We start from the raw sequence: 21,985 nt of genomic DNA, 5'->3' as shown, positions 1-21,985 counted from the left end.
AATTTTCCCCTTAAAACGGCTTTAGCTGCGTCCCACAGGTTCTGGTAGCTCGTGTCTTCATTCTCATTTGTTTCTAGGTACCTTTTGATTTCTTCCTTGATTTCCTTCCTGACCCACTCATTGTTCAATATTGAGCTATTTAATTTCCAGGTGTTTGATTTGGTTTTCTGCATCTGTCCACGATTAAGTTTTATCTTCAGTGCATCATGGTCTGAAAAGATAGCTGGTACAATGTCTATCTTGTTGATTCTGTTGAGGTATGTTGTGTGGCCCAACGCATGATCTATTCTGGAAAATGTTCCATGTGCACTGGAAAAGAATGTGTATTCTTTTTGGGGGGATATAAAGCCCTGTATAGATCTATTAGCCCTCTCTCTTCTATTTCTTCCTTCAAAGCCAGTATTTCCTTGGTGAGTTTTAATCTTCTAGATCTGTCCAGAGGAGACAGTGCGGTGTTGAAGTCTCCAACTACTATTGTGTTGCTCCAGATGTCCTTCTCAAGTTTTCTTAGCAGCTCTTGTAGGTATTTAGCTGGTCCCTCATTGGGTGCGTAGACATTTAGGAGTGTGATTTCTTCCTGATGTACACATCCCTTGATTAATAAAAAGTGGCCTTCACTATCCCTTCTAATCTTTTTCAAACTGAAGTCTATGTTGTCCGATACTAGTAAATTCACCCCGGCTTTCTTGAGGGAGTTGTTTGCTTCCAGGATTGTTTTCCATTCTTTGACTTTGAGTCTGTGTTTGTTCTGGCTATTCAGATGTGTTTCTTGCAGGCAACAGAATGTTGGGTTGAGTCTCTGAATCCATTTTGGCAGACTGTGTCTCTTAATTGGTGAATTCAGACCATTGACATTAAGGGAGATTATTGTTATGGGATTTTGTGCCATCTTTGTGCAAGGGTTTGTTGTGTTTGTAGGGATTATTCTTGTCTTACAATAGCCCCTTTAGTGCTTCTTTTAGGTCTGGTTTTGAGTCTATGAAGTTCCTGAGCTGTTGTTTATCCCCAAAGTAGTGTATGATTCCTTCTAGTTTGAATGAGAGTTTAGCCGGATAAAGTATTCTTGGTGAAGCGTTGATTTCATTGAGTTTTTTCACTATATCCCACCATTGTCTTCGAGCTTGGAGGGTTTCCTCTGATAGATCTGCTGTGAGCCTAAGGGGTGCTCCTTTGTATGCGATTTCCTTCTTGGACCTTGCTGCTTGGAGTATTGTGTCTCTCTGGATGATGTCCATCATTGTAACTATGATATGTCTTGGGGTTTTTCTGTTAGGATCTCTTTTAGCTGGCACTCTTTGGGCGCCTTGAATCTGGATGCCCGCATTGTCCAGCTGTGGGAAGTTTTCCGCAATGATTTGTTTGACTGTGTCTTTTTCGTTGGGATTGGTTCCCTGTGGTTCTGGTAGTCCAATGATTCTAATGTTGTTCCTCTTGAATTCATCCCCTAGGACTCTGATTCTGGCTAGAGCTATTTTGAGGTCTCTTGCCATGGTTTGTTGTTGCCTGTAGGCCTCTTGCAGCTCATCTTCAAGCATACTGATTCTGTCTTCGGCTGCAGTCATCCTATTGTTGAGGGCAGCCAGAGAGTTCTTGATTTCATGTATGGAATCCTTCATTTCTTTTTGAAGGTTTTTTTATTTCTGCTCTCATTTCTTCCCGTATTTTGTCGGCTGTCTGTTGTATTGTTTCTGCCAGGTCTTCCTTGAAGTTGTCCATCTTTGCATTGAGTTCATTGAACATGTTGAGGATTTCAACTCTGAATTCTTTCTCAGAGAGGTCAAGTTTGTAGGAAGCACCCATTGAGGTTTCCGGACTCCTTTGATCGTCCTCTGCTTGCAATGGGGATTTTCGCTGTTTCTTCATGTTGTTGTGGTGGTATGAAAGAGGGCCCTTGAAGATGAGTATCCCTGTCTCCTTTTGTTGTGAAAAAGGATTGTGGATAGGCTCAGTTAATAGTGGTTACCTTTTTACTTGCCGTTTGTAGAACCTGATCTCCTACTGAGATGTTTCCTTCAATCCTTATGTGAAGTCTTGTGCATTATTGTCCTACTGCTTGCGAATAGCTAGGATGTTAGTCTTGGATAGGATGTTGAGGAAGCTACCTGCCGCCGCGAGAGCTTTGGCCGGCCGGCAATGAGGCCACGCCCACTTTTCTTAGGCCACGCCCCGTTCCCACAACCCGACAGCGGTCAAGGGCTGGGGGTGGCGAGCCGGCCACTCGGCAGGCAGTCCGGAGGGGAGGGAAGCCTGGGGTGCTCAGGGCCGCGGAGCAGGCTGGGTCCGGAAGGGCGGGTTGAGGGAGCGTCACAGACCTTTGCCGGAAGACAGGATGGCAGCGGCGCTTGGGGTCGGCGTGCCGGCCACTCGGCCGGCAGTCCGGAGGGGAGGGAAGCCCGGGGTGCTCAGGGCCACGGAGCAGGCTGGTGATACTCCCTTTCTTGACCTTTGTTCCTGCTGGATATTCTCTTGGAGGGGGTCCAGCCTTCTCTGGTCAGGGCTAGCTGAGGACTAATCAGATTAAAGAAAGGAATTGAGGGTCTCCAGTAATTTCCTTCAGGCCCTTTCTGTAGGGAAGGGTCCAGTCTCCTCAGGGTCGGCTGCTGGAGAAGATCTTATCAGGTCTTGCTTTCTGTATCCACAAGGTGGGTCAGACTAGGATCAGTGGCTTTGTCTTCCCAGAAATGTCATTGCCACAATGGAAGTGTGTATGTGGGGGAGCCCTTCCCTAGCCTCCCTGCCTGCATCATGGTGAGGCCTTGAGTGGGGGCCCCATGGCAGTCCACAGGACTTGGCCCTCTGTGGGGGAGGCTTGTCTGACTCAGCCTGACTCCAGATGAAAGAATGTAGGGAAAAGAAGGAGCTGGAATCCATGGCACAGGGCGGCACCCCCAGGGCCTGGGTCACCTACGCATGGGCACACAGGCACTCAGGGTTAGTGGGGGGAGATGAGGGGGATTTCTGGGCATGGCAACTACAGATGTTCTCAGGTGCTACTCGAACAGCTCCCACACACACCTGCGGGAAATCAAGGCAGCCCTGTGTGGCCACTGGTCTCAAACCCACATGCCACTGTCCTCACTCTGCCCCTCACTCACAGATCCTCCTGACTGTCCACAAAGCCCCTCAGTGAGGACTAAGGTAGTCCACAGGGCAACTCTCCTGTCCCTCCTGCTATCCTGACGTCTGTATTTACCAGACCCTGCTGAAGGAGTGTCTCTGTCCCCACACAACTGCCTTTGGACAGAAGTCAGCACTTGGCTTCTCTGTGGCAAAATCAAGTCACTTGGTAATTTTTATTTTTTCTTTTATAAGGGGTGGGTGTCTATACCTAGCTCTGTGCCTTTAGGATCACTCCTGTGGTATCAAACACTTGAATGGGGTCGGCCAGTACAAGGCAAGACTGTACCACACTTCATTCTCTCTGGACTCCTTGTGTTCATTTCTTTTTTTTTCCCTCCCCGCCCCGCCCTCGCAGCCCCCTTGTGTTCATTTCTAAGACAAAAAGATGGGTCTGCATATTCCCACTTTTATTCAGCCATGGTCAAGTTCTCTGGCACAGCCCAGTGTTCCACCTCTATTCTACACCCCAGACGAAAAAAGAGCAGATGACACGGAACTGCAGGAATGGTGCTTTATTGGGGGAGGGGAGTAGAGCAGGGGACTGTGGTCACAACTGTAAAGATATTCCGGCGGGTTCAGACTTTGATCCCTGCTGGGATAGACAGCACCTTCATAGAGGGAGATGCCAACCAGGGATGCTGGTCAAGACTCAGGAACCGGTCTGCAAGGAGACTCAGTGGTTAAGGCATGACCGATTCTGGCTTCATTCAGGTACCCATAGAGGAGACCCATGACCCCACCACACCCTCAGAACCCACCCTAGGACCCTCACCAGCCAGGGGCAGCACCGCGCTCATCCCCAAGCTCTGTCTTCAGACTCCGACCTGGGCTCCGAGGTGAATTTGATCTGCCCAGACAAAACCAACAACAGCAAACCTCAGTCTCCACCAAATAGAACCCAGACTATCAGTGGCTGACACTCTTCATGCTCTGCCTGACAGGGATGTCACAAATGTGATGCCACCCCTCTAGCCTTGATTGTTCATCTGTAAAGTGGGCCCAGAGGGTGCCTCTCCCAGGGCTTTTAAGAGGATCCAATGAGATGATTTTCCAACATCTGAACCTGCAGCTGCAAGGGGTTAAGGCATAGGCCACACAAGTGCTTGGCAGCACATTTAAGATACAATCTCCATCCAGTCCATCTGCATCACGGGTCATTCTACCTGGTTATTTCAGTAATATGGGACGACAGGAGAGAGGTCTCTAGGCCCCAGAGCCCTAATTTCTCAGGGCAGAAGGTCCTTCTTCCTCTCCAGGGACCCCGGGCCTGGGAAGGGCACAGGGAGAAGCTTCCGTAGGCTGCAGTTGCACTTACCTAGGATGTTCTTGATGATGACACCAACCTGGGAGTCGATCACCAAGTGAAGCAAGGGGCACACCTGAGGGGTGGCGAGAGGAGGCCAGGTGAGTGTCCACTGGACACACATTGAGATGCCCCATTCATGGTCCCTCAAGGGCTTTTGATCCTTTGGTCTCAAGAGCAATCTGACACCTAGACACCACCAATCTGAGAACACAGGCCCCTGAGACCGAAACCCAGCATAGCAGAACCCAGGGAGCTTGGAATATGCAATTCCCATATTCCTACAAAGTTTATTTCTATCCTTCATAGAAACATAAGGTTTCCTTTTTAAATCTGAGGGTATTGGAGTGCTTATAAAAATTGAAGTTGTTTTCATTGAAGGAAAATACAAACTATAAAGGATAAAAAAGGAAATAAAGAGATATGTATTTGTAGATGTATTTGTGTATGTATGTGTTTGGTTCCCAGAAAGTTGGCTAAAGGTCAGGCCCCCTCCAGACTGAGCCAAAGTGGCTGTGGGTTCCCACTGACAGTCTGCAGAGGGAAAGTGTCCGAGAGGCGGACACCCTATCAATGCCACGTCTGTGTCTGGGCCTCAGGAAGGGGGACTCACGGCTTTTTCTATCAAAACGGACACGATCTTCTGCTTTAGGGCGAGCACAGAGTCCACCAAGCGGTTGAGGGCAGGGCTCTTGCTGGAAGAGAGAGTGAATGGGGTGAGATACCAGCAGTGGGGGTCACCCAGCTACAACTCTTCTGAGTATATCGGTTCTGAGGCTCAGAGATGCCTGGGGCACACAGCTCTTTCCAGGGAATCATTTTAGAGTCCCACATCTGGGAAAAGTGGGCTGGCTCAGTCCTGTCCAGGCAAGAGTCTGCTTATAACCCATTTTTCCGGGTACTACTCATCTCTAGAACTTCCACAGGTGACAGTGCCTAACTCAGCTGGGGCCCCAGACATGAACCAAGCACAGGCAGCTCCAAACTGATACCCAAACACTCAGTACATCTTGCTGAGATGGACTCCTCCCCATCTTCATGGTTCTGCTTATTGTCGCCACCACCCACTGATCCCATGAGAGGACTTTGATGCCCCAGTCTCCTCAGGGACTCTTGAGACTCCTCACAGTCTGACCTGTTCCTAGAGGCTCCTTTAGCGAATAGACTCATTGCTCCTCGGAGACTTTTCTCTGGACCATAAGATCCAGGAGTGCAGGGGACGAGTCTGTTTCTGCCAAGAGTTTCTCCTTAGCTAGAGTCAGTTCTCATGGTAGATAGCAGGGGCACTGGACATTTGAGGTGAAAGAATGAGTGAAGCTGAAATATAATTAAATCTACAAGACATGCTGTGACATGGATAAGACCTTAGGGGAGTGACCCTAACCAGCGGACCAGCCTGAGCTCATGTATTGTGAGAAAGGAAAGGCTTTGGGGCAAGTCAAAGGTGTGTGAGCAGAGAATTAGGAGCCAGTGGGTGAAGCACACCAGGCAGAGCCAAAACACGTTGAGCCTAAGGCTGCAACGTAGAAAGGATAGCAGAAGAGGATTTGAAGAACAGAATGGGATCTGCTCAGGTGGACAAGGGTCCCCAAGAGGCAGGAGGAGTCCCATGGATGGTTGCCCCAATGTCCAGAGGGCCCAGGTTTCTGCACGGGCCACCCACTATTCTTAGGATGTCAGCAGTGGGCTTTTTGGTAGGTAGTTTTAGCAGTCTATGTCCTCACAGCAGGGCAGAGCCCAAGGCCTTGGAGCTGAGGGTGCAGAGTATGACCTGGGGTCCTGCAAAGTCAGATCAAAACTCCATTTCCAGGCCTTTTCTCCTCCACTGGTCCCAACTAGTGCTGCCCTCTCCTACAGCTTTCACCAGGGTCAACCCTACTCTTCCAAACACACCCCTCATGATGGACATTTTTTTTTTTGCTTTTTGGGTCACACCCAGCGATGCTCAGGGGTTACTCCTGGCTTTGCACTCAGGAATTACTCCTGGCAGTGCTTGGGGGACCATATGGGATGCCGGGGATCGAACCCGGGTCGGCCGCGTGCAAGGCAAACGCCCTACCCACTGTGCTATCGCTCCGGCCCCTCATGATGGACATTTTATAGATAAAAAGGAATCAGTAATTTTGAACAAGCTTTCAAAATTTCATTTTGGGAATTTTCTAGTGGGTGGGGGAAACCTTGGGAACCATCTGAAATAGAGCCCTAGAGAAAGATCATCTTCACTTCTTTTCTCCTATAAACTGGAGGTGAACTCAATTTATTGCCATTTTTGTTAGCTCTGCTGTTCATGAGGAGAAAATGCATAATAGCAATATTCCATCAAATATGGCAGTCCTGAATGTGTGTGAGCACCTGGTGCTTGAACTTCAAAAACATATGAAACAGAACTGGGGAAGCTCAAAAGGCTGAACACGGACTTTCTGGGTAAGAGTCTGGGTTCGATCCCAGCACCACACGGTCACCCAACCGCTTCTGGGAGCACTCTAAGAACAGGGAACAGGAGTAGTGCCCATGACCACCGCATGTGGCCCCAAAACAAAGCTATGACGTGAAAACCAAAAGTACTGGAAGGTGAAATTTACCAATTCTGCCTTGAAAGGTCAACAGCCTGTTGTGAGTCATGGGGAGACCAAGACAGAGGCCATGTTGAAACGATTACTGAGAGCTTAGCATGGATCAGACCCTAAATAAAGCCCTTGTAGTTTCTCCTGGGACCGGAGCAGTCTATTACTATCAAACTGAGTACCATGGACAGACAGTACCACAACTCAGAGGGGCCAAGTTCATCACAAAGTCACACATTAGTGCTATAGCTGATACTTGAAACAAGGTCTGTCTGACCCCATTCTAATATATTTTCTCCACATGGCATAACTTTCCAGGTACAGAAACAAGACTGGCATTCGGGTGCTTGGCTCCTCTGATGCCCGACTCTCTGACGAATGAGTCTTACCCGTTGAATAGCACGAGCTTGAAGCTGGCTGGGTCACTCCTGCATTTTCCCTTGACCAAGTTGGGGTTTCCAGACTCAATATCTTCCAATGTGACAGAAGTCAAGAGGTCCAGGGATACTTCCAAGTTAGCCAACTGACCAAGGATAGGCCTGCAAAAATGATTTCTGGTGAGCAGAAGGCGAGAAGGTCTACAAGGTCCCACTTGCTTCTTCCCCAGGCTGCCTCTTCTCCCAGAGATCCATGAGCCGCCGCAGCAGTGTTCAGTTGTGGGTGGAACATACTGACACTGTGGGCTGCTTCTCCTGGCCAGCGCGGTCTGGTTCACGTCAACCTCTAGAACATCAGTCCAATAATTATAATGATATGAATTAATGATGGAGCAAAGAGTGCTTGGAGTATTTTAAAAACAGTTTTCAGCAAAACATTAGATAGAGATTATGGCAACACTAGCAGAAAAACATGTTGTTGTTGTTGCTATTATTACTATTCATAATCCCTATCTTTAAATGATGAAGCAGGGCATTGAGTAATTACCTCCAAGTCTCTTACCTAAAGAATGAAGGTGTTATATTATTGCCCTCATTGATAAAATATACTTCTACTCCTGCTCCTATTCCTATATCTCCTAAAGGACTTTCAAGAGAGATTGTAATATTTAAGAATAGATATAATTTCAAATATTTCTCCTTATGTTTGTCCTACCATCCTGTACACAAGTGCCTACATGGATCAAGAACAGCCTCTGCACTTTCAAGGGAGTCTCAAGAGATGAAAGAATTCTGGAGGAAACTGCCAGAGTAAGCCGTGGCTCATGTTCTCTCAATTCTTCATACTTTATTTACAACACAGGATTCCTTTTAAAGAGACTTGGCTGTGGCCTGAAATGCTGAGAGCATGTTAGTGGTAAGGGATTGTGGCTGGAAAAGTAACCAGTGATTCATGAGGCTGAGGACCAGAGCTTGTAAGCAGCATGTGAGGATTCACTGGGAGCCCTTTAGTAGGATAGTCCCTCTCCCAGACCCAGAATGGAAACGCAAACTCACAGGGCCACGGTGACATTAGCTCTGATGGGGAACCTCAGGTCCATGCTGTTGTCGTGAGGATTCACTTCAAGCTTCACATCCAGGATTCGGACTCCAGTGAGTTCCGCTCTGTACAAATCCCACGGTTGATGGGATGTGGAGAGAGGTCAACAGGATGAGCGCAGACAGGAGGTCTGAGTTTACTCCCCAGCACTGCATGGTCAACCTAGCACTGCCAGGAGTGGCCCCTGACTACCGAGCAGGGAACCCTGGGGACCAGAGACTGGAGCCCCCAAACAAAACCAAAACGAACTATATAATAGAGCAAGCTCTGTTCCCTGAGCTTTGTTTCCTCTCTCATGTCTTTGGGAGAGAATAAATCTTTTTCTCCTCAGGTGTATCTGGAGAAGAAACATCTGAGTCCTTGGGAAAGGAACTCAAGGAACAGAAAACGGGTGTTGATGGCAGTGAAGAGAAACTTCACGTGAAGGTAAAATGACACAGTGTGAGCACTCAAACCATGCGACCCTCGGTCTCTACACCCCACCTCTGACACACTCGGGCCTCTGGGGCATCAGTCTAACATTCTCTGCTTTCGGCATGGAGAGACCACCACAATCCACTGCACAGACTTTGACTTCCCTCACTGCCTGACATATGAGGTCCCATACCACTCACCCCAGAGCTCCGATACCAGAGATGACATTGCCCAAAAAGCTCTTGGTTCCCTTGACGGCACCAGTGATTCCTTTCCAAAGACTGGATTCCTGAAGTGTGTTCAATTCAGCCTGCAGTGTCTGGGTAAGAGCTGGAGAAAACAATCCGCATTTAGTATTACAGACGAACCACGTGGGAAGCAGCAAACTGGTGCCTGCTCTAGATGAGACTGTGGGCTCATGTTCTGTGGCTTAATCTTCTGAGAAAACTCATTGAGGTAAGGATTGCTCTTTCCTCTATTTTCAGATGAGGAAAAAAATCATCCTAGGTTAGGAGTGGGACTAGAGTCACATATTTGCAGCCCTTACCTGCTCTAAGCTGCCTTCAAAGAGATATACATACTCCTTACTCATCTGTATAACTGGAGCATCTGAGCAGCTGACTGTACAGCAGCCTCTAAGGAGAGACTCAGGTTCTATTGCTCTCAATGAGGTATTTGCACCAATAGAAACACTAGGTCTAGTATCACAAGAAAATACATCACAAATAAATTTTCTGACATGAAGAATTAGAATCAAGGTGAATTTTATTGTCCTGCTCATACAAAAACAAAGCTAATTAATTCCGTGACAGTTTTGTTACTGCAGTAATTTATACAGGAGCAGGAAAATAGAACACTGGACTATGACGTCTACAGAGAAAAAAGAATTAGAATGGATAACATGGCAGATGACAAGTATACAAGAGAAAGCCTCTAAGTGTGGAACAGCAGTTGAAGGTGAGAAACAAGACAATCACTGGATCAATGAACAACAGAAAAAAAGTCTTTTACAATGAAAGGTGTGTGCTGTGGACCCGCCACTTGACTTTAAATGGACAGTAAGGAAGCCAGGTTCCAAAAAATTATACCTGGTCTCACTACGTGACTATTTCCCAGGATTTTCTATATCTGAACTCAGTTTCTCTGGTGGTGAAATTAGAGAATAAACCCTTTATATGTCTTTGAAGAGCCTAAGTCTTGCCTAAAGTTTGACAGGTAAATATGTGTAGAAGTTTCTTTCTATTATTTCTACTATAAATAATATTTACTCATAGGATGGTGCATGGAAAAGTGTATGGCAATGAGGCAGAGGGTCTAGGAGCTGGCAGTTAAGCCAGCCCTGAGGAGTTTACTTACATTCAAGTCCTCCCTGAACTTGTCCAAGATCCAAATTTTCCAGCAGGCCACTCTTCTCTGGAAGAAGAGAAGTATAGCATTAAAGGATATTTGATTTTCATTGCTTATTTAAGAAAAATGAGTGAATGAAGCAGGAATTAAAACTACCCATAAGATAATCAACTTTGTAGCACCCTATGGAGAAGTCTAAAGCAATGCAAGGTTAGAGTGAGGAGACTGGCACTTAGGAGCCAGCCCTGAAGGGTTAACTTACGTTCCAATGCACCACCAAGACCTTCCTGAACAAAGGTCTGGTGCTGAGTTCCCACAACTTCAGACTGGGAGGTCCCGGCCAGCAAGCCGCACAAGAGAACCAGTTTCCACATCTTGTCCTGGCAAAAGGGGTCTAGAATAAGCACCTGTCACTCTTACCCTGAACTATCTTCTAGAGAGATGCGATGATTGCCTTGTTTACAAACGCCCAGCCCAAGGTTGAGAGCTGGAAGCCAGGCTGCCCAGAGACACAGAGCCTGAGACTGAAGCTGTGATTTGGAGCCTGCACCTGATGCGAGTCTGTCCAGGAAGGTCCTGGGCCCTCTGGCTTCTCAGTCTGCAGCCTTCCTCTTCTTTACGTTCCCACCAGGGTCCTTCCCAAGGACTCTCCTGCTTCAGTGGGGCACCAGGTGCTCTAAAAGCCCACTCCAGACCCCTCCCCACAGTCCAGTTTTGGGGGAATCCCCCTCTCCACCTTGCTGCCTTTGTTCTCCTAAAGAATCCTAATAATCAATTTGTGATGCTTTTGGGGATATCTGCCTTCCTCTTCAGGCTGAGAACTGAGTGGAACCCCATGATATCTTTCTGCTGAAACGCAACACCCTAGTATATAGCCTGTACCTGATACCATGTAACGGAGGAGTGAGCACTGAACATAACTATGAACATGAAGTATGCATCATGCCCTTCATTTTTTTGCCCAGTGACACTTGTAGCAGTTTTATCACCTGATATGCTATCTTCAAAATTTCAGTGAACCCAGTGGCACTATCTCTCTGCTTCTTGCACACAAAATATGCTGCAGACCAGCATGTGAGGAGACATCGGGATCAACTTACCGCTCACAGGTCAGGAGGAGGATGCTAAGAAAGCCTTGCTCCACTGCACTGTCTAGAGAGTCGTCTGGTGGAGGAGGCCCTTTTATGAAAGGAAATGGGAGGTCCCCAAGGACTTAAACCCTGGTTCCTGGATGACACAAGGACGCTCCAAAGAAAATAATCCCAGGATGAGCAAAGATGTTTCCAAACTTAAGGCCACCCGGATATTTGGGTTGAAATTGATGGGAATTGAGAAGTCTCTGCCAAAACTAAAGCCTGGTATCCTTGGGGTGTCCAGAATAGTGATCTTTGGATTGGCTCTGAAGCGAAAAACTGGAGACTGTTTCCAGTGGGGAGATCCATAGCGACCAATTCTGTCATCACTTGGAAATAGAGGCTCAGAGATGGCAAGCAACCTGTGCAAAGCCACCAGTTGGACAATAAGGAGCAAGGACGTGACCTCCAATGGGCTCAGGTTGGCCACCAGCAAAGTTGCCAAATCTCCTCTGAGGCCTTGGGGCTCCTACAGAATCTCTCCCATGGAGCCATCCTAAGTACAGGTGTTTCAGTAGTGGGGAGCTCACTATGCCCCAAAAGCTGCCTGTTCCATCTAGTGAAAAAAGTTCCTCCTGAGAGTGAATAAACCTCATTGCCTCCATCTATGCGGGTAACATTGATATTCAAGGTGAACAGTCCTGAGACTCACATGATTGTAAGACAAGGAACTGCCTCCCTGTTTGACCTCCACCACTGGCCCCCGTGTGCAGACAGGAGAAAACTCTCTCCACACAAATCTCCCCGTGGGCCCTGGGAATCTGTCATGCTCACTCACATCTATCCAACCTTCCTACCCACCATCTCTTCTCCAGCCCCATTCTTCTTTCATGCCTGACTAATGTCACACAGGGTTGGCAACCTCTTCCCAGCCTTTGGCCCTGCTTGGACTACTTTACACTCTCTCCTGGTGTCTCAGTCTGGTCATGTCACTGTGTCATTGTCTGGCCATGTCATTCCTTACACCCACCCTGACTTCCCACTGAGGGGATCATTCACACCCTCTCTCCTCCCCTGGGCTCCGTGCTGGTTCTCTCACAGAAACCCATCCCAATTTGATTGTCTTACTCATTCTCTACAACTTGTTCCAGTCTTGTTCTGAGTTTTCTCTTGTGGACTCTCAAAACCCTGATATATCTCCAGAATGTTTAAATCTTCCTTCTCTGGTTGTCATATAAAGTCAGTCATCAGTTTAGAAAGCAGCAGGTCCTTGTCAACAGAAATACCTAGAATTGAACTCAGTGACTAGTGACAAGCAGTTGTTAGATTTGGAGGTCTGTCAGAACAATTCTAGCTGCTTTGGTCTGGTGTTCATTGACCATGATTTCTCTTCTAAAAATAAGAGCAATACATTTCCTCCTCTGATTTTATTTCTTCCTTATTCTGTCTGTTCCACAGGATATAGTACCCCTAGATTTCCTACCTCTTTCTTCTGTCCTTCTCCACCCACCCAGCTCCTTGTCATGACCTCCTGGAGCAGGGCCATGCTTCGGACTGCTTCTGAACTTGGACCACTGCAAGAAAATGCTGACTTTTCCAACTGCACCAGCTTGCAGGGAACAGAAACTCGAAGTTCTGAGGATTTCTGGAGATAGCACAAAGCCCATAGAGTCACTTCAGGGCTCTGTCCTCTCCTCAGTCCGAAGACAATGCTTTCTCAGAAGCCATATACTCTCACACTCCTCCAGCTGCAACCTGTGTGGTCAAGACTTCACCACACACCTTTTGCTAAAACATTTGGAGGGACCCTAAATCCAATATAATCCAGGTTCAATCTACAAGTCTGGTGAGAAACTGTTGGATTTTAGTTATAAGCATTTTAAGAAGTAAAGTTGATTTGTCCTTGCTTCTCCAGCAGGGAGTTTAGGTTGGTTAAGTCACCCATGACACTGCTCCCAGGCACACCCAATCCATCAGGCACTTCTAATCCTGTGTTTATCTTTAACCTCTCCTTTGTGTTTTTCTTCTTCTATCAGTGAATCTCAAATATCTCCAAATCAGACCTGTTGGCCAAATATTCTGAGGGCACTGGATTTGTATATGTAAGTGAAATATTGCTTTTCTCTTTCCTTTATGCCCATTGCATAGTTTACTTTAGAACACTATCCTTTTTGTATAGACACAGGAAGACAGTTAATGCTATGCTTTTGTACCTTGGGAGTTAACTGACTCCAAATAATATTTATTCTTGGGCATTCGTCATATTTTCTTAACTTAAGTCCATATTTCCTAAGATCCCCAAAGACGGTCCCGGCAATGTATTTGGATGGACGCAGGGCAAGTCGTAAGCTACCCTGGCACTGAATAGGAAAGGCTAGAACCATAAGAAATATAAGTTAAGAATATAGTCATGGAACAATTCCTGTCACGATCCAAAAAAGAGTAAGTGAATAAGGACTCTACTCAGTTAAGAAAGACTAACCTGACCGGCGGACTCTGGTTTGGGATATATAACAAGATGTACCCAGAAAGAGCCACTCTTTGTTTTGTTTTCTTTTGATTTTTATTTTCAATTTTTTTATTAGTGAATCACCGTGAGGTATAGTTACAAACTTTCGTGTTTGTGTTTCAGTCATAAAATGTTCCAGTAACCATCCCTCCACCAGTACCCATTCTCCACCACCGATGATCCCAGTATCCCTCCCACCCCGCCCCGCCCCATCCTCCCACCCCGCCTCTGTGGAAGGGCGTTCCCTTTTGTTCTCTACCTCTTTTTATGTGTTGTGGTTTGCAATAGAGGTATTGAGTGGCCATCGTGTTCGATCTATAGTCTACTTTCAGCACGTATCTCCCATCCCAAGCGACCCTCCTAGAACGCTTTGCTTGGTGGTCCCTTCTCTATCTGACCTGCCTTTCCCCCCAGCATGTGAGGCTGGCTTCCAAGACATAGAACAAATTTCCTGGTACTTTTTTATTATTATTAATGAATCACCGTGAGGGTGCAGATACAGATTTACATATTCTCGTGCTTGTGTTTCAGTCATACACATGTTGAGTACCCGTCCCTCCACCAGTGTGTTTCAGTCATACATATCTTGAGTACCTGTCCCTCCACCAGTGCCCGTTCTCCACTGATGACCCCATCATCCCTTCCACCCCACCTCCATCCATACCCCCTCACACCCCGCCTCAGTGGCAGGGCATTCCCTTTTGTTCTCTCTTTCCTTTTGGTTGTTGTGGTTAGCAATGGAGGTATTGGGTGGCCATCATATATAGTCTATAGTCTGCTTTGAGCACGTCTCTCCCATCCCGAGCAGTCCTCCCACCACATTTTACTTGGTGTTCCCTTCTCTATCTGAACTGCCTATTCCCCCAGCATGTGAGGCCGTAATCCAAGCCATGGAGCAAATATGGTACTTATTTCTGCTATTCTTGGGTGTTAGTCTCCCATTCTGTTATTTTATATTCCGCAGATGAGTGCAATTCTTCTATGTCTGTCTCTCTCTTTCTGGCTCATTTCACTTAGCATGATACTTTCCATGTTGATCCACTTATATGGAAAGTTCATGACTTCATCTTTTCTAACAGCTTCATAGTATTCCATTGTGTAGATTTACCAAAGTCTCTTTAACCAGTCATCTGTTCTCAGGCACTCGGGTTTTTTCCAGATTTTGGATATTGTAAACAGTGCTGTGATTAACATACAAGTGCAGATGTCATTTTGACTATACCTTTTTGCCTCTCCCGGATATATTCCCAGAACTGGTATTACTGGGTCAAATGGGAGCTCAATTTCTAATTTTTGGAGAAGCGTCCATATTGTTTTCCAAAAGTGCTGAGCCAGACGGCATTCCCACCAGCAGTGTAGGAGGGTCCCTTTCTCCCCACATCCATGCCAACAGCACTTTTTTCTGTTCTTTTGGATGTGTGCCAGTCTCTGTGGTTTGAGATGATATCTCATAATTGTTCTGATCTGCATCTCCCTAATGATTAGTGATGAAGAGCATTCTTTCATGTGCTTTTCGGCCATTCGTACTTCTTCCTCGAGAAAGTTTCTGTTCATTTCTTCGCCCCATTTTCTGATGGGGCTGGGTGATTTCTTCTTGTAGAGTTCAACCAGTGCCTTATATACCCTTGATATCAACCCCGTATCAGATGGGTATTGGGTGAATATCTTTTCCCATTCTGTAGATTGCCTTTGTATTCTGGTCACTGTGTCTTTTGCAGTGCAGAAGCTTCTTGGTTTAATATAGTCCCATTTGTTTATCTCTGTTTCTACTTGATTGCTTAGTTGCGTGTCATCTTTGAAGATACCTTTAGTTTCAATATTTTCCGACCTTATCTTTAATGTACTTTACGGATTGTGGTCTGATGTTGAGGTTTTTAATCCATTTTGATCTGACTTTTGTACATGGTGTTAGGTCGAGGTCTAAACCCATTCTTTTGCATGTGGTTGACCAGTTGTGCCAGCACCATTTGTTAGAGAGGCTTTCCTTCCTCCACCTCACATTTCTTGCTCCCTTATCAAAGATTAGATGTTCATACAATTGGGGTTGTGTGTAGGGATATTTCACTCTGTTCAATTGGTCTGCGGCTCTGCCTTTGTTCCATGCTGTTTTAATTGTTACTGCTTTGTAGTAGAGTTTAAGGTTGGGGAGAGTGATGCCTCCCATCGTCATTTTCCCAAGAATTTCTTCAGCTTTTCGTGAGGGTTTGTTGTTCTATATGAATTTAAGGATTGCTTGACCAATTTCTTTGAAGAATTTCATGGGTATCTTTATAGGGATCTCATTGAATCTGTATAGTGCTTTGGGAGTATTTCCATTTTGACAATGTTAAGTCTTCCTATCCACGAGCAGGGAATATGTTTCCATTTCCTCGTGTCTTCTTTTATTTCATGGAGTAGAGTTTTGTCGTTTTCTTTGTAGAGATCCTTAACCTCTTTAGTTAAGCTGATTCTGAGATACTTGATTTTCTGGGGCACAATTGTGAATGGCATTGTTTTTTTATGTCACTTTCCTCTGTCTCATTATTTGCGTATAGGAAGGCCATGGATTTTGGGGTATTGATTTTATAGCCTGCAACTTTACTGTACATGTCTATTGTTTCTAGGAGTTTCTTAGTAGAGGTTTTAGGATTCTCTAGGGTATAGAATCATGTCATCTGCGAATAGTGAGAGCTTGATTTCTTCCTTTCCTATCTGGATGCCCTTAATGTCTTTTTATTGCCTAATTGCTATTGCAAGTAATTCCAGTATTATGTTGAACAGAAGTGGTGAGAGTGGGCATCCTTGTCTTGTCTCTGACATAGAGGAAAGGCCCTTAGTTTTTCTCCATTGATGATAATGCTTGCCACTGGTTTGTGGTAGATGACTTTGACTATCTTGAAGAAAGTTCCTTCTAAACCCATTTTGGTGAGAGTTTTCATCATAAATGGATGTTGGATCTTGTCAAATGCTCTCTCTGCATCTATTGAAATGATCATACTGTTTTTATTTTTTCTTTAGTTGATGTTGATTGATTTCTGAATGTTAAATCATCCTTGCATTCCAGGGGTGAATCTGACTTTGTCGTGATGTATATGATCTTTTTGATGAGTTGTTGGGTTCTATTTGTTAGTATTTTGTTGAGGATCTTCGCATCCATGTTCATCAGGGATATTTGCCTGTAGTTTTCCTTCTTAGCAGTGTCTTTATTTACTTTTGGTATCAGACAGATATGTGCTTCATAGGAACTGGGAGAGTTCCTGTATTTTTAATTTCCTGGAAAACCTTGAAGATAACTGGTAATATGTCCTCTTTAAATGTTTGGAAGAATTCGCTAGTGAAATATCTGGGCCTGGGCTTTTGGGGAGGGAGATTTTTGATTACAGTTTCAATTTCCTTGATATTAATGGGTCTGTTCAGGTATTTCAAGCCTTCTTGGTTCAGTCTTGGGAGATTGCAGGAATCAAAAAATTTATCCATTTCTTTTAGGTTCTCTTGTTTCGTGGCATACAGACTTTCAAAGTAGTCTCTAATGATGTTTTGAATTTCATTGGTTTCTATTGTCATGTCCCCCTTTTCACTTCTAATTCAGTTTATTAGAGTTCTCTCTCTCTTTCTTTGTGAGTCTTGCTAGTGGTTTATCAATCTTTTTTTATTTTTTCAAAGAACAAGCTTTTGGTTTCATTGACCTTTCGGATTGTTTTTTGGGTTTCCATTGTCAAAATGACAATATCCCACAAAGCATTATACAGATTCAATGCGATCCCTATAAGGATACCCGTGAAATTCTTCAAAGAAATTGATCAAGCACTCCTGAAATTCATATAGAACGACAAACCCCCACTAATAGGTAAATCAATTTTTGGAAAAAAGACGATGAGAGGCATCACCCTCTCCAACCTCAAACTCTACTACAAAGAGATAACAATTAAAACAGCATGGTACTGGAACAAAGGCAGAGCCACGAACTAATGGAACAAAGTAAAATATTTCTACACACAACCCCAAATGTATGAACATCTAATTTTGTTAAGGGAGCAAGAAATGTGAAGTGGAGCAAGGAAAGCCTCTTGAACAAATTGTTCTGGCATAGCTGGAGAACCATATGCAAAAAAAAAAAAAATGGGCTTAGACCTCGACCTAACACCATGCACAAATGTCAGATCAAAATGGATTAAAGATCTCAACTTCAGACCACAATCCGTAAGGTACATTGAAGATAAGGTCAGAAAAACCCTCCACGATATTGAAACTAAAGGTATCTTCAAAGATGACATGCTACTAAACAATCAAGTAGAAACAGATAAACAAATGGGACTATATATATATATATATATATATATGTACATATATATATATTTTTTTCTTTTTGAGTCACACCCAGCGATGCTCAGAGGTAACTCCTGGCTCTGCACTCAGGAATTATCCCTGGCCGTGCACAGGGGACTATATGGGATGCTGGGAATCGAACCCCGGTCGGCCGCGTGCAATGCAAACGCCCTACCCGCTATGCTATCACTCCAGCTTCAAATGGGACTATATTAAACTTAGAAGCTTCTGTACCGCAAAAGACACAGTGACCAGAATACAAAGGCAATCTACAGAATGGGAAAGGATATTCACCCAATACCCATCTGATGTAACAAAACATCAAGACTGTTCATTGCTTTGGACAAACACTTGGAATACCATGAGTAAATGTTTTTCTACTTCACTCCAAGTCACATAAGGGAGTTCAGGCATATACACAGGTATTAAATAGAGAAACTGAGAAGTATGAGTTTATATGCAAAAGCTCCTAAGCCTTTGGCTGAGATACTGGACTGCTAACTCCAGTGGTCCAGTAGGTCATAATTTGCTTATCAATGAAAGCTTGAGATAACAGCTTTTGGGTAGTGTTTGCATAAACCAGGTTACCAGATCAAACAGAGGGGAATTATTGAGGAGCTCCCAGTACAAATGTTGGTTGCTTGCTCAGGGGAACAAGCTAGTTAAGAGCAATCAAATTACCACTAATGGTCAAGAATTGTGTGTTATTAAAAATATTATTGCTGCTGGAGGGAAGGTGTATTTGTGGTGGGATTAGTGTTGGAATATTGAATATCTGCAACAAATCATCATGAACAACTTTGTAAACCACAGTGTTTAGATAAAGTGTTAAGGGAAAGTAAAATTTAAAAGTATTTAAAAAAACAAAAATATTATGGCTAAAGTAGATGCCCTTTTATTAGATACGGCCTGATTTTTGAGCACTATATCTGGTTGTTTTCCTACTCTCTTGAGGTCTCCCCAGATGATGCTTAGTGTCATAGTTCTGGTTTCCTTTTTGGGAATAAGTCACCTTTATGAATAAGTCACCTTGACTTGATGCAGATCTGGAAGTGGTCCTTCAGAATAAGACATCTCATTGGTTCCTCTAAGGGGAGAGGAGTCTGGTTCTGGTACCAACTCATGGTAGAGTTTTATTCTTGTCCCTGAGACAAACACCATTTGTTTTCCTGTTGAGAGACGAGCTTATCCCTACCCCCATGTTATTCATTCCCCTGCCCTTGCCGACACTCATCCAGCAAGGGCTTAAAAAGAATCTGGGCTTTTGTGAATACTCAGTGGGTTGTGCATGTTTTGTACAGCCTACAGTTCTCAAGAGTTCAGGTTAAAATGTTTTAAGTTGGTAGTCAAGTATTTAAGGAATAATTCTATTTTGGTCCATGTTTGGTTCAAATTATGATTTGGACCCACTCCAATATCCCCCATTTTTAAAAAGTTTTTTTCACAATTAGGTGGGCTTTTTCTATTATAGTTTTATCTTGTGGGTCGTAGGGTATGTCCTAGTGAGTACAGAATTATTGGTATTTAAAACTTGTTTTCATTAACAAGTTATGAACCACCACCCAGTCTGTCCCCTTGACAAGCACGTAAAAAATGTATTTTATATTGCTTGCTAAAAAAAACTTTTTTGAGCAAGCAAATAAAATTATCATAAAATAAATCAATAAAAGTCAATTTATGATGTTTGATAGTGAACACAGAATTCTAACAATATTTTTGAAGTATAAACTAGACCATCTTCAGTTCTTACTTTCAAAGACTTTCCCCGCACCATAAATGCTGACAAACAGTGTGCGTTGAGCTGTGATTTTCTTTGCAATGGGCTGTTGCATGAATAACATTGGAATAGATACCAATAAATACATGACTATACTGATCTGAGAGGATCTCCTCATAATGAGAGACACCCATTTAGCAGAGTTCATTTGGCCCCAGGCCTCTTGGGTCAGCTCCCTGAGGATATGACATAGGAGAATAAATTTGACAATCTGTGCATGGCCTGATAATTTCTTTAGCATAAGACTGGGTAATATCAAATGCTTTAAAGAGAGTTTCCTAATTTTGATACCAAAGTTTATGTGGTTGTTGAGCTTGAACTAAGCAATAACAGACTTAGTCTTAGCAGGGCCCCTGACTAGTTCTGCTGGCAATTTAGAATGTGACTTGATATAAAAATGTATTGCATGGGTGCTTGTAAGGCATGCTATAATGAAGATAACACAATAGCAAATTTAGGTCTGCTATTGGAATATCAATAGAATCTCAAGAAATTGAATCAGTAGCATCACAGAATACTGTGAATTAGAAATAATGTTTAAAGTTTCATGAGGAAAGGTATGTAAAGTTGAAGAACAACTCCTAATTCAAGGCCTTGAGTTTGTGGCCAGAGGAGTTTCCCTGAGTAGTATATGTGAAGACGGGAGAAGAGAGGGGACATCCTTGTAAAGCAAATCTACCACTTTCTCTCCTCCCATCTCTGTCACCTGGGGCAGCACCTGTGAGATTATGACTGATGGGAATCTGGAGTGAGTCCCTGCAGGGTAGGGACCTTCTGTCCTCCCAGTCCCGTGAGGCAGCCATTAAGATGCACCTGATGGGAGCTGGAGAGATAGCACAGCGCATAGGGCATTTGCCTTGCACGTGGCTGACCCGGGTTCTATTCCCAGCATCCCATATGATCCCCCGAGCACCGCTAGGAATAATTCCTGAGTACATGAGCAAGGAGTAACCCCTGTGTATTGCTGGGTATGACCAAAAAAAAAAGCAACAACAAAAAACAAAGATGTACCTGATGTTCACTTGTTTGACAGGGCATGAGAGACAGTCCTTGCTACCTGATATCTTGGGGAGCTGAGACTCAGTCTGGAACTGCTCTTTGCAGCAAAGGAAAGTTAGGTCTAATCTTACCCAGATTTTCAGTTTTGTCACCTTGCCCTTACAGAAAAGCATTTCAGGAGGTGGCAAATAATGACACAAAACAGAGTTATTTAGAGGTTATAAGGAAGGGGGAGAGGAAGGAGGAAAGAGACAGCTGAGGATACACATCTCAGGTGAAGATGCAAGTCAGCTCCCAGATTCCAGAGTGGGGATGCGCACTCTTGCCTTAGCAAAATTGGTTTTCTAGATTTTCTCCTATACTGCTCCTACCTGGAGCTTTTTATGTTTAGTGAAGATTCTATTGCTTTGGCTTTTTTTTTTTGCTTTTTTTTTTTGATGGGGGTCCACACCGGGCAATGTTCAGGGGTTACTCCTGGCTTTGCACTCAGGATTACTCCTGGCGGTGCTCGGGGGATTATATGGGATGCTGGGTTTTGGCTTTTCTTAATAACCTATTGTTAATAAAGATTTTCATTTATTAATCTTTTAACATTAAGCATGCATATGTTTACAATGACCCTCCTTATTTTTTAACCAAGTCAAAATGCTATGACTTCACGTTACCAAGTTAGTATTTTCACTTATAATAATTGTAAATAATTATTTAAAAAAGTTGTAAATAATTAGTATGAACAACTTTATTTAATATCCATTACTTGGAAACTATTAATATGAATAACTATTTTATATTAATGCAAATTTTTGAAACACAAGTCAATTGCCCTGATAAATAACATGATCCAATTCTGATAAATAAGCATGGGTGGGATAAAATTCCTGTACCAACACAGCAGTTAAGAGTCCCAACCCGGACCACAACACCGGAAAACTCTCTGGGCACCTTAAGGAGCTGATATCACCAGGGATGCCCCAGATGGAGCAGGTGCAGTCTCCCCGCCTTCTCCAGAAGGAATCCGGGCGACCATGAGCTTCTACAAGCAAGGCTCCGGTATGTGGGTATCAGGACAATTCCTCCTAACTGCATGGTGGCACTGGA

The sequence above is a fragment of the Sorex araneus genome, chromosome 5 (genome assembly GCF_027595985.1).
Source record: "Sorex araneus isolate mSorAra2 chromosome 5, mSorAra2.pri, whole genome shotgun sequence".
NCBI classification, from domain to species: Eukaryota; Metazoa; Chordata; class Mammalia; order Eulipotyphla; family Soricidae; genus Sorex; species Sorex araneus.
The sequence above is the reverse complement of the archived record's forward strand: the minus strand, read 5'-3'. Positions refer to the sequence as shown.